At 35.5% G+C, this 15370-nt stretch overlaps 1 protein-coding gene across 3 annotated transcripts in view; it reads left to right on the plus strand.

The window, feature by feature from the left end:
• The first annotated feature begins 6133 nt into the window (after nucleotides 1–6133).
• LOC307169532 (uncharacterized protein) overlaps nucleotides 6134–15370 on the plus strand; it is a 91601-nt gene continuing 82364 nt past the window's right edge. For 2 of the 3 annotated variants that reach the window (XM_079890236.1, XM_079890238.1), the window contains exon 1: nucleotides 6134–6275. The gene's annotated coding sequence lies outside the window, so the exon portion shown is untranslated. Of the gene's footprint in view, nucleotides 6276–7900; nucleotides 8427–15370 lie in introns of those variants that run through there. The other variant, XM_079890237.1, reaches the window with a different exon arrangement.

Raw genomic sequence — 15370 nt, forward strand, 5'->3', positions numbered from 1 at the left:
GTGGCAACACTTTTTAATGATTATTTTTTAGATTCTGTGCGGGATCTGGCAGATACGTTCCCGAAATCAATTTGTGTATATAACCTTAATTGCGATGAGTCATTTTTAAAATGATCTCATGTAGATGAAGGGACAGTTTTAAAAGTAAAATCACACTTAAATAATAGTAAATCTAAAGACATTTTTGCCATTGATTCTGTGTTTTTAAAAGAGCACAAGGAAATTTTAACTCCAGTGCTAACTAAAGTTATAAATCAGTCTATAAATGAAAGTATCTTCCCTACAGCTTTGAAAACAGCTATAGTAAAGCCTATACACAAGTCAGGAGACAAGCTCCAGGTCTCTAATTATCGACCTATAAGTATCCTTCCCACTATCTCCAAAGTCTTTGAAAAAGTAGTTGCAGCGCAGCTAGTGGAACATCTTGATTACAATGCAGCATTACATCCGCTCCAGTTTGGCTTCAGAAAACGATACTCAACGGAGACAGCATGTTGCTATTTAATAGAGGAAATAAAATCAAGTTTGGATAGTGGAGGAGTTGTAGGGGCGGTCTTTCTTGACTCGCGTAAGGCTTTCGATACAGTAAACCATGAACTACTGATAGATAAATTAACAAATTTCTCTATCAGTAAAAATACAATTAATTGGATTCAATCTTTTCTCAGTGCTAGGCAGTGTGTATCGATAAATAATGTATCATCTCCCTTACGAGCATGCACCATGGGTGTGCCGCAGGGCTCTATATTAGGGCCCTTGTTGTTTTCTCTTTATATTAATGATTTTCCATCTGTGTGTATTAATGCTAAAATGATAATGTACGCTGATGACACAGTGGTGTATATGCATGGTAAAACTGTTAAGGATGTTGCCCTAAAGTTAACTGAGGAAATGGTAAAGATTTCCATTTGGCTGAAAAACTCTCATTTAACTTTGAATGTTGACAAAACGGTTTCTATGTTTTTCACAAATCGCCGTAAGTTATCGCTGTGTAAAACTGAACCAAAAATCATAATTGAAGGTCAGGAAATTTCAAGGGTTGACCAAATTAAATATTTAGGAGTCATTCTTGACTCAAATTTAAATTTCAAAAAACATATTAAAAAGATAACCAACACGTTGAGAATTAACATAGCACAGTTTAGGTATATTAGAAACTCTTTGACCACAGATGCATCTAATTTATATCTGAATGCAATGATAATTCCGCACTTTCGTTACTGCATGACGAGTTGGTCACAGGCATGTAAAACAGCATTACGGCCCCTGGAATCATTGTACAAAAGTTCTCTTAAGGTTCATGACAAGAAATCTCGGCTATTTCACCACTGTCATATTCTTAAAAAACATGGTATTTTAAGTTTTGAAAACATAATCATATATTCAAATCTCTGTCTTTTGTTCAAGATAATAAATGGTACTGCAGCTCCTCCGTTAAAAAAGTTTATTTCACTGAGCTCAGAAATTACATCTCGAGCCACTCGGTCAACTGTTCGGGGTGAGTGTAGGATTCCTCAGATTAAAACAGCATTCGCCAACTCAGCTTTCTCGAGTGTGGCCATCAGACAATGGAATAAATTGCCAGCAGAGCTGACCACATGTGTACATTTTAACACCTTTTCACATCGGGCCAAGAAATGGCTTCTTTTAAAACAAACATGTTCACATAATGTATTGTAATTGATGTGTATGTGAGAGTGAACTTGTAAATGAATGCTGAGGAATGAATGAAGGGTGTGATTATTTTAATACTATATTTTTGAGATAGATGTATTATTAACCTGTTGACATCAGCCTGCCCAGGGACTACAGGTGGAAATTAGCACATGTGCTACAACCTGGTAAAATGCATCTCTCCTTTTTTAAGGTTAATGTATATTTTACATTGTCCCTGTTCAAATAAATAATAAATGAAATAAATGAATGAAAGCTTCTTGCATCTGATAACTGCTGGCTGTATCAGACTGGAGATTGCAAGGAAGAGTAAAGAGTCCTGTCCATTTATAGTCTGAATTCCGCCGTCTTCATCATAGTTAATATCAAGCGCATGACTGCTGCTGTTTCTAGCAAGTGTAGTCCTGCTATTTCATGACTATGTCTAGCCAGAGGCTAGTTCTCCAGCAAGCAGCTGAAGATACAACAGTTCCTTTGTATTTGTGGATAATGACCCTTGTCACTGCTCTCTCATGTGGTTTGAGAGATGCAGAGATGAACAACAACCTCTTTGTTCAGCAGAACACTTTTTGATGGTTATATTACTTATAAACCAAGATAGTTCGTTGGCTGCATCCTTAGGTACAGATTTCTTATTGTGACCCTTTCTGCGTTGACGTCGAGTTGGAGGTGCAAATGAAGCGAAGGAAGTGCCACTCTCAGGTGGACCCCCCTCAACACCCAAAACAGTTTATGAATGAAAAAATATTAAATGCTAACTCTAATCGTATCTTATTATCGGTTTACCATGGTAATTTTAGTTAAGATCTATTGGCTAATGTTTATTGTAGTTACTATTCCTGTGTACCTACTTAAGACACAGAATAGATGAAGTTATTGTTTAAACACGGCTGTAAATCTGCAGAATTTAACAGTAGCCTACCTAAATAATGACTTAAAATACCCAGCAGAGGAGTGATATGAATATGTATTACCGAAATTCGCTCTTGAGCACATACATAATAATACTTGCTATAGATCGACATAATAATATCTGTTTTAGCATAATTTCTTTTTCACTTTTCAGCACTGCAGGGTTTTTAATTCCCATTGTACGCAACAACAAAAAAAAACACACAATGGCCAGGGCTTGTGTTATTTGGCAGCCTATTATTGTCTTATTTGCCACGCGTGGTTTTGCTTTAAAATAAAATCAAACACACTTTCGGAACTGAGTCTGAAATGCAGTGAATTATCATCATTTGTGTAAAATCCCGAGTTTGTTTTTATTCACCGATCCTAATGGAAAAATGAAGAAGCATAAATGAATGTTGTAAAATTACGGAAAATATTGTCTACTATCAGCCTGATATAGGCTATTTAATGCAGTCATGCTCATTGCTCACTTAAAGTGGCACTGACTTACCTGCTGGGTAAATTAATAAATATAATATAGCGAAACATCAAACATCATTTATATCAGCAACATATTTCTTTATATAGCCCAGCCCTAAAACCGCTCAATATTAAAGTTTGCATAGGCCTATATAACTTTTTGTAAAGCTGCTTTAAAACGATGTGAATTGTGCGCTATATGGATAATTGTGACTTGACTTCACTTGATATAGACCTAGGTATATATAGGCTATCTTCACGAATGAAGAATTGGTCCCCCAGATTTAGCAGCGTGTAGGCTAATTCCTTTGCTTGTTGCTTGTTGTACAGTAACTTCATCTAACTTACTAAGTCGTATTAACTGTTTAACTCGAATTCATAAGTTCATCAAAAATTTTTCCAATTGATCGTTACTGAAATCGCCATGGTTATCACGTAATATTTCTGTAGTACGGAAGATAAATAAAATCATAAAATCGTACATCAAGGATTGCACATGCTCATGCCTCAAGCGTCTACAATATGATCGCTGTATTATAAACCAATGAAATTGGGGGAGGGCGGAGCGACACTACAGTTGCCCCGCCCCAATCGTCCAGGCTGCACTCTGGGGTTCCTCTATGAAGGTAATATGATGCCATAAAGAATTGCATGCACAGGGTAAGATTTGTGAATAAGATTGCAAGTGTAAAAATTTGCATGCGCAAGAGAAGATTTGTAAAGGTGTAAATCGCCTATCAAGTGTAAGAAAAAATATATGCAGCATTTTACTGTTATTCGTCATTGTAATTCATGCATTGTGAAACTGCAGCTTCATGCTAACGCAAAAAAAAAAAAAAAAAAGATCTATATTCTTCTGACTTCCATTTTTCCTCGCTTACACTTTTGGCACGTTTTTTTTCCCGCACAAATACGGCCAAAAGCATTGCAAGCCTGTGAACAGCAATGTGCAAGCGAAAACAACAGAGTCAGGAACTGCAAAACAGATTCACTGTGTAAAATCTAACTTTGTGTAAAAAAATAAACTGTTGCAAATGTCTAAATGGCTTGTTGTGTGCATGGTGCAAAAAAGTTTCCGAAATAACACGATTTGTACAGTTGCGTCTTTCTTTTAGCTGCGCTTCCAGTTTTGGCGCAAGCGCGAAGAGGAGGGCGGGTCCAGCTTCTTCATGTAGCCAATCAAATGAGCTTCTCGCTGACTCTCATTTTACTTTTATCTGATTGGTTCAATAAACACGCCAGTCACCAGAACACATCTTTATCTTCATTTGGCTCAACCATGGCTCTGGGCTCAACATGACCGACCGACCAATGGTGGCGCGCGAGAAGGCGGGACCTAAAGCAATGCAAAAACGCACACACTAGTGATGAAGCCTCACGAAGCACTTGAGCCTTTCCCCTGAATGTTTCAGGAACACATTCACATATTACAGTTTTTCTCAGTCGCTTTGGTGCATTTCTCACATCACTATTTACATTTGCACAACAGTTAGTTCAACCTCCACAACATTTAGTCATTTGTGCACATCATAGTAGCAGTTTCTCATTCCTTCCAACAAATTGCAAATGCTTTTGGACATGTATCTATTGCTTTCATACAACTCTCTGCTGTTTTATAACATTATCATATGCTTATGTCATGTCAGTCAAAATTAACTATACCTGTGAATTCTGAATAGTCATTCCATATAAAACTAATAGTCCTTATTGCTTGAGTCATTACATACAAAAATGTTGAACTAATTGTCAAAATCTGTCAAAAAAGCGAGACAGTTTCTCTTTTTCTGATTGCAAGAGATGATATTTGCTGTGATGTAGATGAGATTATGTGGCCAGACAGAGAGGGACGTCTGGATGTGCATGAATGATTACAGTACTATGTATGTTGTATGTTCAGTTCCAATATGTACTGCAATATTGTTTACGGTTGTGCACAGCTCTACCCAACACTGTAAAAAAAAAGAAATTCAAAAATTTCTAGTGACTGATAACATCTAAATTTTTCAATTAGTCTGACGTATTATTTCTCATTGAGCCAATGTTACTGTAACAGACTATTGCAACAAGAATTGCACTTGGGCCAATTTACTGTAAAAATTTAGATGTGACTAGTCACTAGAAAATTTTGACTTGCAGAGGTTAGAAATGTTTTACAGTGAAAGGAGATAACTGCAAGTTTGTTGTAAATAAGGGTGTATTTTTTCTTTTGCACAATGCTGTGAACAAATTAGAATTGCAAAGAGCATATGCAGTAAAAATGTAAAACATACATATTCAGTGTATCTTGTACTCAGTTACCTCACTAAATACAGTAATGTGTAACTTTACTGTATTTTTCAAATGGCTGTGCAAATAGTATATAGTGCTGTCTTGAGCATTTTCAGGTAGTGTCACCAAGATCTGACTTTTTTGCATTGGAAAGCATTTACGGAGTAAACTGTCATAATGAAAGCATGACCAAGCCATTTGACTATCTTGTTCATAAACGATGGTGTCAGGACTTTTCATATTGATGACACTGACACTTTCATTGACGTGAATACTTGCTTTTGAGGAATGAGCTCTCCATTTTGAGCAAGTGACACACTTTTGCAGGTTATATCAACTATGTGTTGCAGTTTGTACTAATTGTTTTGAGAACTGCATTAACTGTTGTGCAAATGTAAATAGTGATGTGAGAAATGCACCAAAGCGATTGAGAAAAACTGTAAAGTGTGGCAATAAAATAAATGTAACAATTTTATTAATTCTGTACAGAAATAAAAATACCAACAGAGTTGCTTGATGCAAGTAAATATTGATCTAATTATTTTATGGTTTCTATGCTGTTTATGTGTCAGAATATATGATCATGTAACATAGGCTGTAGGCTTATTTATATATTACACACACACACACACACACACACGCAATTAGTAGAGTAGTAGTCTGGGTTCAAACATTCACGTGACTGCAAAGAAAGTGAGGCTTTGTTTTTCGTTGATCACGTGTTTCTCTGAAAACAGTGCGCGCTCCTGGCACGGAGCTTCATGATGAGATTGCGCTGCGTACTCGATGCGCGCTTTGAAGCTTCAGTGTCAGATGTAACATCACCAGCACGCACTGACAAAAGCTGAATCCCGGACGCAAAAAGAGGACATGTCCTGGAAAAGGGGACGTATGGAAACACTAGGCTAGTAGCCGTCTCTTCTTCCCTCATTGAGAGTTTCTGCGTCGAGTCTTCTGAGGTGAGGAGAGCAGTTCACGGTATTTCTCATATTCACATAACCACCACACACACTTTATCCTAAAGTTTGATTAAGCGACAGGCTCATTTCTGTAGTGTTTTCATCGATCACAGCGATACTTGTGCGTCTTTTCTGGCGTCTTCCTTCTGAAATAAATATTTAGTGCAGCTGCAGCGAGCATGAGGAGAATATGTGGAGTTCATGATGTCTCGCACAAAAGTCAAAGTTTAAGATCTGTGAAGGGAATGAATGGATATCGATCTCAAGTGTCATACTGGAACAGATTCTGCTAAATGCTCTACATTGAGCCTATGACGAGCCACGTGAGAAATTAAATCAATACTAATAAATATGAATAGCGTTTTACTCTTGGAACAATAGTGTTTTTTTTATTGAGTCATTCTACGCAACGGTGCCATTTCCACTGTGCAATTTTCATTAAGAACAAACTTTTTTTTTTTTTTAAACTTGCAACTTTAAAGACAAAAACACATTTTTCCACCACAGGCACAAAATCCTCAATAATATAATCCTTTTTATTTAGGCAAGGGAGTCTTTCTTGTGTCACCCCGTCACGGACAACATGTGTGTGCCAGTAGAGTATGCAGGGAATTATTTGAGTTTTGAAAGATGCACTGTAAAAAATGATTTTTTGGTGAAGTAAATACTACTGAAAAAAAACAATGTAATTTACATGAAAAAGTTAGTTCAGGCAAGAATTAAAAAAACAAAGTAAATTCCATATCAGTACTTAATTCAAGCGAGTAGAAATGAAAGCGTAAATATCAACTCAATAAAATTAAGTAAAAATTACTCAACTTTTCTGATACTGGGGTTCCCATCATGCACTGGACCTTGAATAATTAATGAGGTTAATTTTTCACTGGTTTCCAGCTGTATTTACACTGTTTTATCATTGCTTTTGTTGTCAGGATTAGTAACTTGCCATTTTGTGACATTTCAAGTAAATTTTCTGCTCAAAATGACACATTCAAACACAAAAACGATCCATCAAATGTTACCGTCATTGTGTATTGTCTACCAAGTATTGAGGTCTTTGCATTCACATGATGCTTAACATCTGACATGCTGTAGTATAAATTACCTAGATAATCTAAGTAAAGCACATACTATAAATGACTGGTATAATTCAATATTATTATTTGAGTGAAATGTAATGCAAAGGAAATTTCAACTAAATCGATATTAATCAACCTTTTACTAGCCAAGTTAAAATTGCTTATTTTCTGTGTTACTTTCACTTAACTAGGTTAAGTAAAGTTTACTTAATTCCATATTCCAAGTAAATTTAACTTAGAGATTTCTAATTAAAGCTACTGATGAATATGTTTAGGTTTTTACTTGGCAAATCTTTGTAAATTTACTAGCATTTTCTGAGTGAAAAAAGTTTCCTAGCTTTTTTGAAGTAAATCCTACTCCAAATTTTTTTCAGTGTATTATGAACCTACAAATACACTTCCAGATACATACACACACACACACTTACAGAGAGGACGGAAAGGAGGGAAGAATGCCCATATATGGGGGACAATGTGGGCACCAGAATCCCGCTTGACTGGGGCAATAGAAGGCTGAGGTCACATGATTTAGTTCCTCTGGAAAAAAAAACAAAAAAACAAGAAACTGCATAGGAACAATGTAACCCTGTTCTTTTTTAAATATGACTGCTTTTTTGACTGTCAGTTGTTGCATTTTTTATTCTGATGTCGTGTGCATCCCTGGGGAGAAATCAGCTCTCCTCCAGTTCAGTTTATTAACTGAAACTCTTTTTAATTCTTGATATTGCTCTGCTGTATTATCTTAGCTTGAATAGCTCGGATGAGGACAAGTTATTCTTTACATCTATTGCTGGAACTGCTTACAAGGTAAAAAGCCTGTGTGATTCTCCACTCATACAGGACTGCCCTGTCGAGATTGCATAAGCTGAAGTATTATAACCTGTAACCTCTTGATGATTCGCTACAAATATTAATCATAGTATTTTTATCTTTTGTTCAAATAAATTTTTATTCTATAAAGACAAACACTGTTCAGTTTTACTTCAGCTTACAAAGACAGTTCTATATGTAATAGACAGAGCGTTATAGCATATCTTGCAAGACCAAGGACAACGAAAGATTCTGCTGGAGGGTAAGCATGAATGTCTTAGTTTTTTATCTTGAAATAATATGAATTCAACATTTCAATGGCCTCATTTTTTGCACTGAAAAAAAACAAATACACTTATAAAATACAAATAAAGTTACATTTATTTCAACAAGAACATCATTCACCATCATTTAACATTAATTTATGTAAAACTTCATTTCTTTTGCATACATTTTTAACAAAATGGCCCCGTGACGGGGTGGTAACTGATGGTTGACTGTGACGGGGTGGTGTGGACAAAGGGTCTCTCTATGACATGCTTGTTTTAAACTTTATAAAACTGGGGGAGGGAAACATTAAAATTGGAGATTTAATGGAGCACATGCAACTAATTTCTGTGTGGTGAGTGAAAGAGATAGTGAGTAATAAGTGAGTGAGTGAATGAACAAAACAGGGTTTAGTTAACAGAAAACAAATGATTTGAAAAAAAAAAAAAAATTACAGAAAAAAACCCACCCTGCACATCTCTTACCACCACGTCACAATAACACATGTTACAGGGTGGTCAATTTCAGCCCAAAATGGCCGCAGATCTCCCATGTGGTCCAGTTCCTCACAGCATACACACATTCTTTCTGAAATATCATTGCTTTTGCTCTCTATTTAGCACGATGATTACTTTAACCCGCCGAACATGACAAATCAGCAAATAAAGAATGTAGAGGAATGTCAGTTTTTTATTTATTTTATTTTTTATTGCAAGAACAACAGTTACAGAACATGAACAAAGACAAAAACAAATAAATAAAAAATACAAAAAAAGTACATAAATAAATAAAAATAAAAATGCCAGGGTTAAAGATACACAAATACACAATACAAAAATTGAATGAAAACAACACTAAATAGACCAAACAGACAATAAAAGGCTTTGACATTTCACAAAATCTGAAAAGTATTCAACAAATACATGGTTTTAACAGCTTTTTTATTTGTACTGTCCTTAATGGAAACCATATAATTTTCTAATTCTTTCAATAGCACAGAAAAAAAAGGTTTCTGATTAGTAAATTTACACAGATGAATATGAAACTTAACTAAAATAATCAAAAGATTAATAATATATGCTTCCTTTTCCAGACTCTTTTCATATGGGAAAAAAACAAATATTACATGTTCGTAAAGCAAAAGAAAATTACATCCCAATTTGTTATTTATAAATTTAGAAACTTCCCACCACAACCTTTTGGTGTATTGACAGTGCCAAAAAATATGAGGTACAGTTTCTGGTTGCAAAAAACAAAAGGAACAATTTACATCTATGTCTTTGTTAAATTTGGATAGAAAATGTTTAGCAGGGTAAAATTTATGCAGTATCTTAAATTAAATTTCCTTGACCTTATTTGTAATAATATATTTATTAGGTAACAACCAGACCTTATTCTAATTAATATTTCCAATAAACCTTGACCAATAGGAAAGGACATATGGTTTACTGACTTAGCTCTTTTTGAAAAAGGGAACGTATAGCCTTATTATTTTTGCTTGTCGAAAAACAAACTTTACCACAAATCGTATCAGCTAGATGCAATAAAGACATACGTTTAGAGTATGAAATACCTCTACATAAAGAGACAACACCTGAAGAGATAGCACCAATTACAGAGGCAAATTCTTTAGGGGAAACAGGGAAGTTGAAGTATGAAAGAAACTCATCATAAGTCATTAAATACCCCTGATAATTCAGCAACTGTCCAACCACAAGAATGCCCTCAAAAATAGTTTTCAAAAATATGCTCTTATGTTTGTACAAAATATTACCATTATTCCAGATGTAATAATGATGTGGAGAAAAAGTATGCTTGTAAATTAACTTCAAGCCAAAAGTGCTTGCCTATGAAAAGCTGCCAGTTTAACTGGAAGTTTCTCGATTCTGTAATCACACATAAGCAAAAATGGAAGACCACCAAGTTTGTCAAAAACCGATTTAGAAATTATATTTCACACAGAATCAGTGTTTTTTAGAAAATATTTTAACCAGTTAATTTTGAAAGTGTTATTTAAAATAGAAAAATCTAAATAATCAAGCTCACCATTTTTATATGAATTAACAATTACAGATTTTCTAATATAGTGTATACGGTTTTTCCACAAAAAATTCAGCATAATTTGATCGTTTATCTTATTTATTTTATTATCCGAGTGTATTGAGGAAGCTACATAAGTAAGCCTAGAAATACCTTCTGCTTTAGCCAACAGAACACGCCCTTTGAGAGACAAGTCCCTCTGCAACCAAATATTAAATCTATTCTTTACTTTTTTTAATCACCGGGTCGAAATTTTGTGGGATTCTCTCCTGCTCATTTTTAGTAATAACCATACCCAAATAAGTTGGTGCATCCTTTACAGGGATATTACAAATAGTTCTGGAATGGCAACTTTTTAAAGCAAATAATTCACATTTTTGTAAATTAAGGCAAAGACCTGAGGCACTAGAAAAAATGTCAATGATCTTGACAGCTGACTGAATTTGACCAACATTTTTCAGGAAAAGAGCCGTGTCATCAGCCAACTGACTTATCAGGACACTTCTCTCTTCAACTTGAATTCCTTTTAAATTGGATGATTTAATGAAGTGACAAAACACCTGGGCAACAATAAGAAAAAGGTAAACAGAAACTGGGCAGCCTTGCCTAACTCCTCTTTCCAAATCAAATCTTTGAGTAGTGCCATTATTTAATTTCACAGAACTATTACCCCCAGCATAAAGAGTTTTCATGGCATTACAGAAATAAGCCCCAAACCCAAAGGGTTCTAAACAGTAGAAAATAAAAGGATGCACAACGGAATCAAAGGCTTTTAAAAAGTCTAAAAAAAGTATAAAGCTATCATCTTTTATAAGTTCAGAATAATCAATAAGATCAAAAATAAGTCTAATATTGTTACATATATGACGGTTTCTCATAAACCCAGATTGATTTCCATCAATAATGGAATCTAATACTAATTTGAATCTTTGGGCAAATATCTGAGCAAATATTTTATAGTCGTTATTCAACAAACTAATGGGCCTCCAATTATCAATAAGCAACAAATCTTTCTTTGGCTTAGGAATCAAACAAATTATACCTTGCGTCATAGTTGTAGGAAGCTGTGAGCACTGTAAGCTTCTGTAAGCACTGTAAGCAATGAATCTTCCATTCATTTCCAAAATTCTGGAAAAAATAGTTGCTGCTCAACTTCATACTCATCTTTCCTACAATAATTTATATGAACAATTCCAGTCTGGTTTCCGTCCTTTTCATAGTACGGAAACAGCATTACTTGAAATTACTAATAACCTTCTCCTTGCGGCTGACTCTGGTTTAATATCCATTTTTCTTCTGCTTGATTTGAGTGCGGCCTTCGATACTATTTCACATACCATCCTTTTGAACAGACTCTCTTCTATTGGAATTACTAGCACACCTCTTAACTGGTTTCATTCATATATTTCAGGCCGCACTCAGTTTATTCAGTTAAAATCATTCACTTCCCATTCTGTCCCTGTTACTACAGGTGTGCCCCAGGGCTCTGTCCTGGGGCCCCTACTGTTTATTATTTATCTTCTTCCCCTTGGTTACATTTTCCGTAAACATCAGATTAATTTCCATTGCTACGCAGATGACACCCAGCTCTATCTTTCAACCAAACCTAATTCCACACTTCCACCATCTTCCCTTACTAACTGTCTTCTTGACATAAAATCCTGGTTCACCTCAAACTTCCTTAAATTAAATGCCAATAAAACAGAATTGCTTCTTATAGGTACAAAATCAACACTAAACAAACTCCATAATTTTTCTATTCCCATTGATAGCTCCTTTATCTCTCCCTCCCCTCAGGTTAAGAGTCTGGGTGTCATCTTCGATAGCACCCTCTCTTTTACATCTCATGTTAATACTGTTACCCGGTCTGCTTATTATCATCTTCGTAATATCAACCGTTTGCGTCCTTTCCTCACGCCTCACTCCACTGCCATTCTTGTTCACAGTTTAGTCACTTCCCGTTTAGATTATTGTAATTCTCTTTTGTTTGGCCTTCCACATAAAACTCTTCATAAACTTCAACTGGTCCAAAATTCAGCTGCTCGCATTATTACTCGTACCTCTTCTATTCATCACATCACTCCTATTTTACAACAGCTCCATTGGCTCCCTATCATTTATCGTATCAACTATAAAATACTTCTCCTTACTTTTAAACTCATTCATAATCTAGCCCCTTCGTATCTTTTTGATCTCCTCCATATACCTACACACGCTCGTACTCTTAGATCCTCTTCTTCTATTCATTTCACCGTTCCCCGTGTCCGCCTGGTTACTATGGGGAGTAGAGCTTTCAGTTTCTCTGCTCCTCAGCTCTGGAATTCGCTTCCACCGGACCTCCGTAATATTGATTCTCTCACACTTTTCAAATCCAAACTCAAGACCCATTTGTTTAGAATAGCGTACTCCCTTTGACCACAACTGCATTTTCTTTTAATTGTTTTGTATCTCATTGTTTTTAAATATTGTTATTGTTGTTGATGATGATGTAAGGTGACCTTGAGTGTCAAGAAAGGCGCCTATAAATAAAATGTATAATAATAATAATAATAATAAGCTTTCAGAGTATACTTCAAAAAGAAACGGGGCAAGAATCTCAGACAGCTGCTTATAGAACTCCGCAGTAATTCCATCATTACCGGGTGATTTATTACATTTTAAACGTTTAATAGCTTGCTTAATTGCCGTAATAGTTATTGGAAGATCACATAATTTTTGGTCCTCCTCAGTTATTGTTTTAACATTCTTAAGCTGTTTACAAAAATAAGTCATATTATGCTCACTGAATTTAGAAATATATAATTTAGAATAATAATCATAGAAATTGCATCAACTGACTTTTCAAGATTAAAAAAATAAGCAGACATTGCTCTCCATGCTCTAACCATTTTTGCCTTGATCGAATAAAAGCACCTTGTGCTCGCATTTTGTACATATTATCAAGCTCATTTTGCGGCTCTGTTAGACGCAGTCTCTGTCCTTCTACCAGGTCCACTGCAGAAATGTTAGAAATAGCTAAGATTTCACTAACAACTTTCTCTTCCACAAGACATTGTGATTTAACGAATGTGCTACTATACTTCCTCAAATATTTTCCAATTTCAAATTTTAATAATTCCCAATTATGACAAAGCAACCCTTCCTTTTTAGCTTTAATCCAATAATAATTAATTAATTTTTCCAATTCCTGTTTAACTGCACTTAATTTAAGCAAAGAACTATTCATTTTCCAGTATGAATTATACTTGTTACAATTTGTGTTTGGAGAAATATTAATTGTAATTAATATGGACTTATGGTCAGTTAATGGTGTGGGCAAAACATTAACCAAAATATTGTTCCCATCAAAATGGTTAGAGACAAGCCAAAAATCAATCCTAGAACGTCTACTGCCATCCTTGTTACTCCAAGTATACACAATATCATCTAAATGTTTCTCTCTCCATATATCAATCAAATGAAATCTGTATTTAAATTTGAAGGTCGTCTTGGAGGCCACCTATCTATTGACTCATTTACAACAACATTGAAATCACCCCCTATAATTAAATAAGAATCAGGAAATTTGGATAACCAATGTGTAAGTCTTTCCTCCAACGGACATAATAAATGGTCATTATCAGATTTACAATTATATCCATAGATATTAACTACTATAAAAATTACACTAAAACATTTTATAATTAAGCATATAAAGTGGCCATTTTCATCACTATCCGAATGCAAAACCTCACCTCTATAGTTATTTTTCAGGCAAGAAACCCCTGCTGAGTGTTCTGTTCCATGAGACAGCCAAATATCACTACCCCATTGTGATCTCCAAAAGTTAACATCAGAAGCAATAGAGTGAGATTCTTGAAAAAATACAAAGTCATTATTAAATCTCTTAGTGAACAAAAACAAAGCCTTACGCTTAACGTTATCCCTTAAACCCCTGGCATTCAAAGATATAATGGAAAATGACATAAACAACAAAGTTAACTCTGAAACAACAAAACAACTTGTAACCTCTTATAACAGTCAGTATATTAAAATAAAGTTGGCAAAAGGCCAACCACATAATGTAGCACCATAAAGACTTGTATTCTGTGCAAATAAGCATCTCTTCAATAAAAATAAAATAAAAAATAAAATCTTGCTTCAACAACTGAAACAGTAAAAGGGCAGATATACAAGATCACGCAAACACGCGTCTTGTCTTCAACTCTTCAACAGAAGCCCACATGTCTTCAACAGCATTATTTCCCAACTCAGTCGACCTTGAGGATAATTTCACCTTGCCCTTGTACAAAGGCTGTACCTCCAACAAAGTAAGCAGTTTTCCCAGCCGCTCGAGCTTTTTGAACTTCCGGCCACAACTTGATCCTTTTCTCGCGATCTCCTTTGGAAAAGTCTTCTCTGAACTGCAAACCCTTGTCCCGCAAATACGAGGAGCTTTTGGCAGCCTTCCAAACTGCATCTCTGTAGGAGCGCGTGGAAAACTGTAGTATAGTTGCTCTAGGCCTACCGCTACTCTGTTGCGCACTCCCGAGACGGTGAACAACATCAATGGCACCTGGAAGCTTATCACTTTCGCTGGGAAGAACAGCTCGACAAATCTTGATGACTTCTAGACGAATATTTTCATCAGCTGCCTCTGGAATGCCTATGATCTTCAGGTTGCGCCGTCTCATGTAGGTTTCTAGATCATCCATTCTTCTCTCCATTTTGTTAACTGGCTGTTCAATTTGATCCACGCGCCGCTCCAAGCACACCACCTTTGCTGTGACAGTCTTTAAATCAAACGACACAGCATCCACTTTTTCTCTCAGGTCGGAGATCTTTCGCTCTATCGTGTCAGAGCGGCAGTTAATCAGCTGCGTTATGTTCGCCAGCTGAGAGGAAAAATCCAAGATGGCG

Source organism: Squalius cephalus, assembly GCF_949319135.1.
Source record: "Squalius cephalus genome assembly, chromosome: 1".
Lineage (NCBI taxonomy): Eukaryota > Metazoa > Chordata > Actinopteri > Cypriniformes > Leuciscidae > Squalius > Squalius cephalus.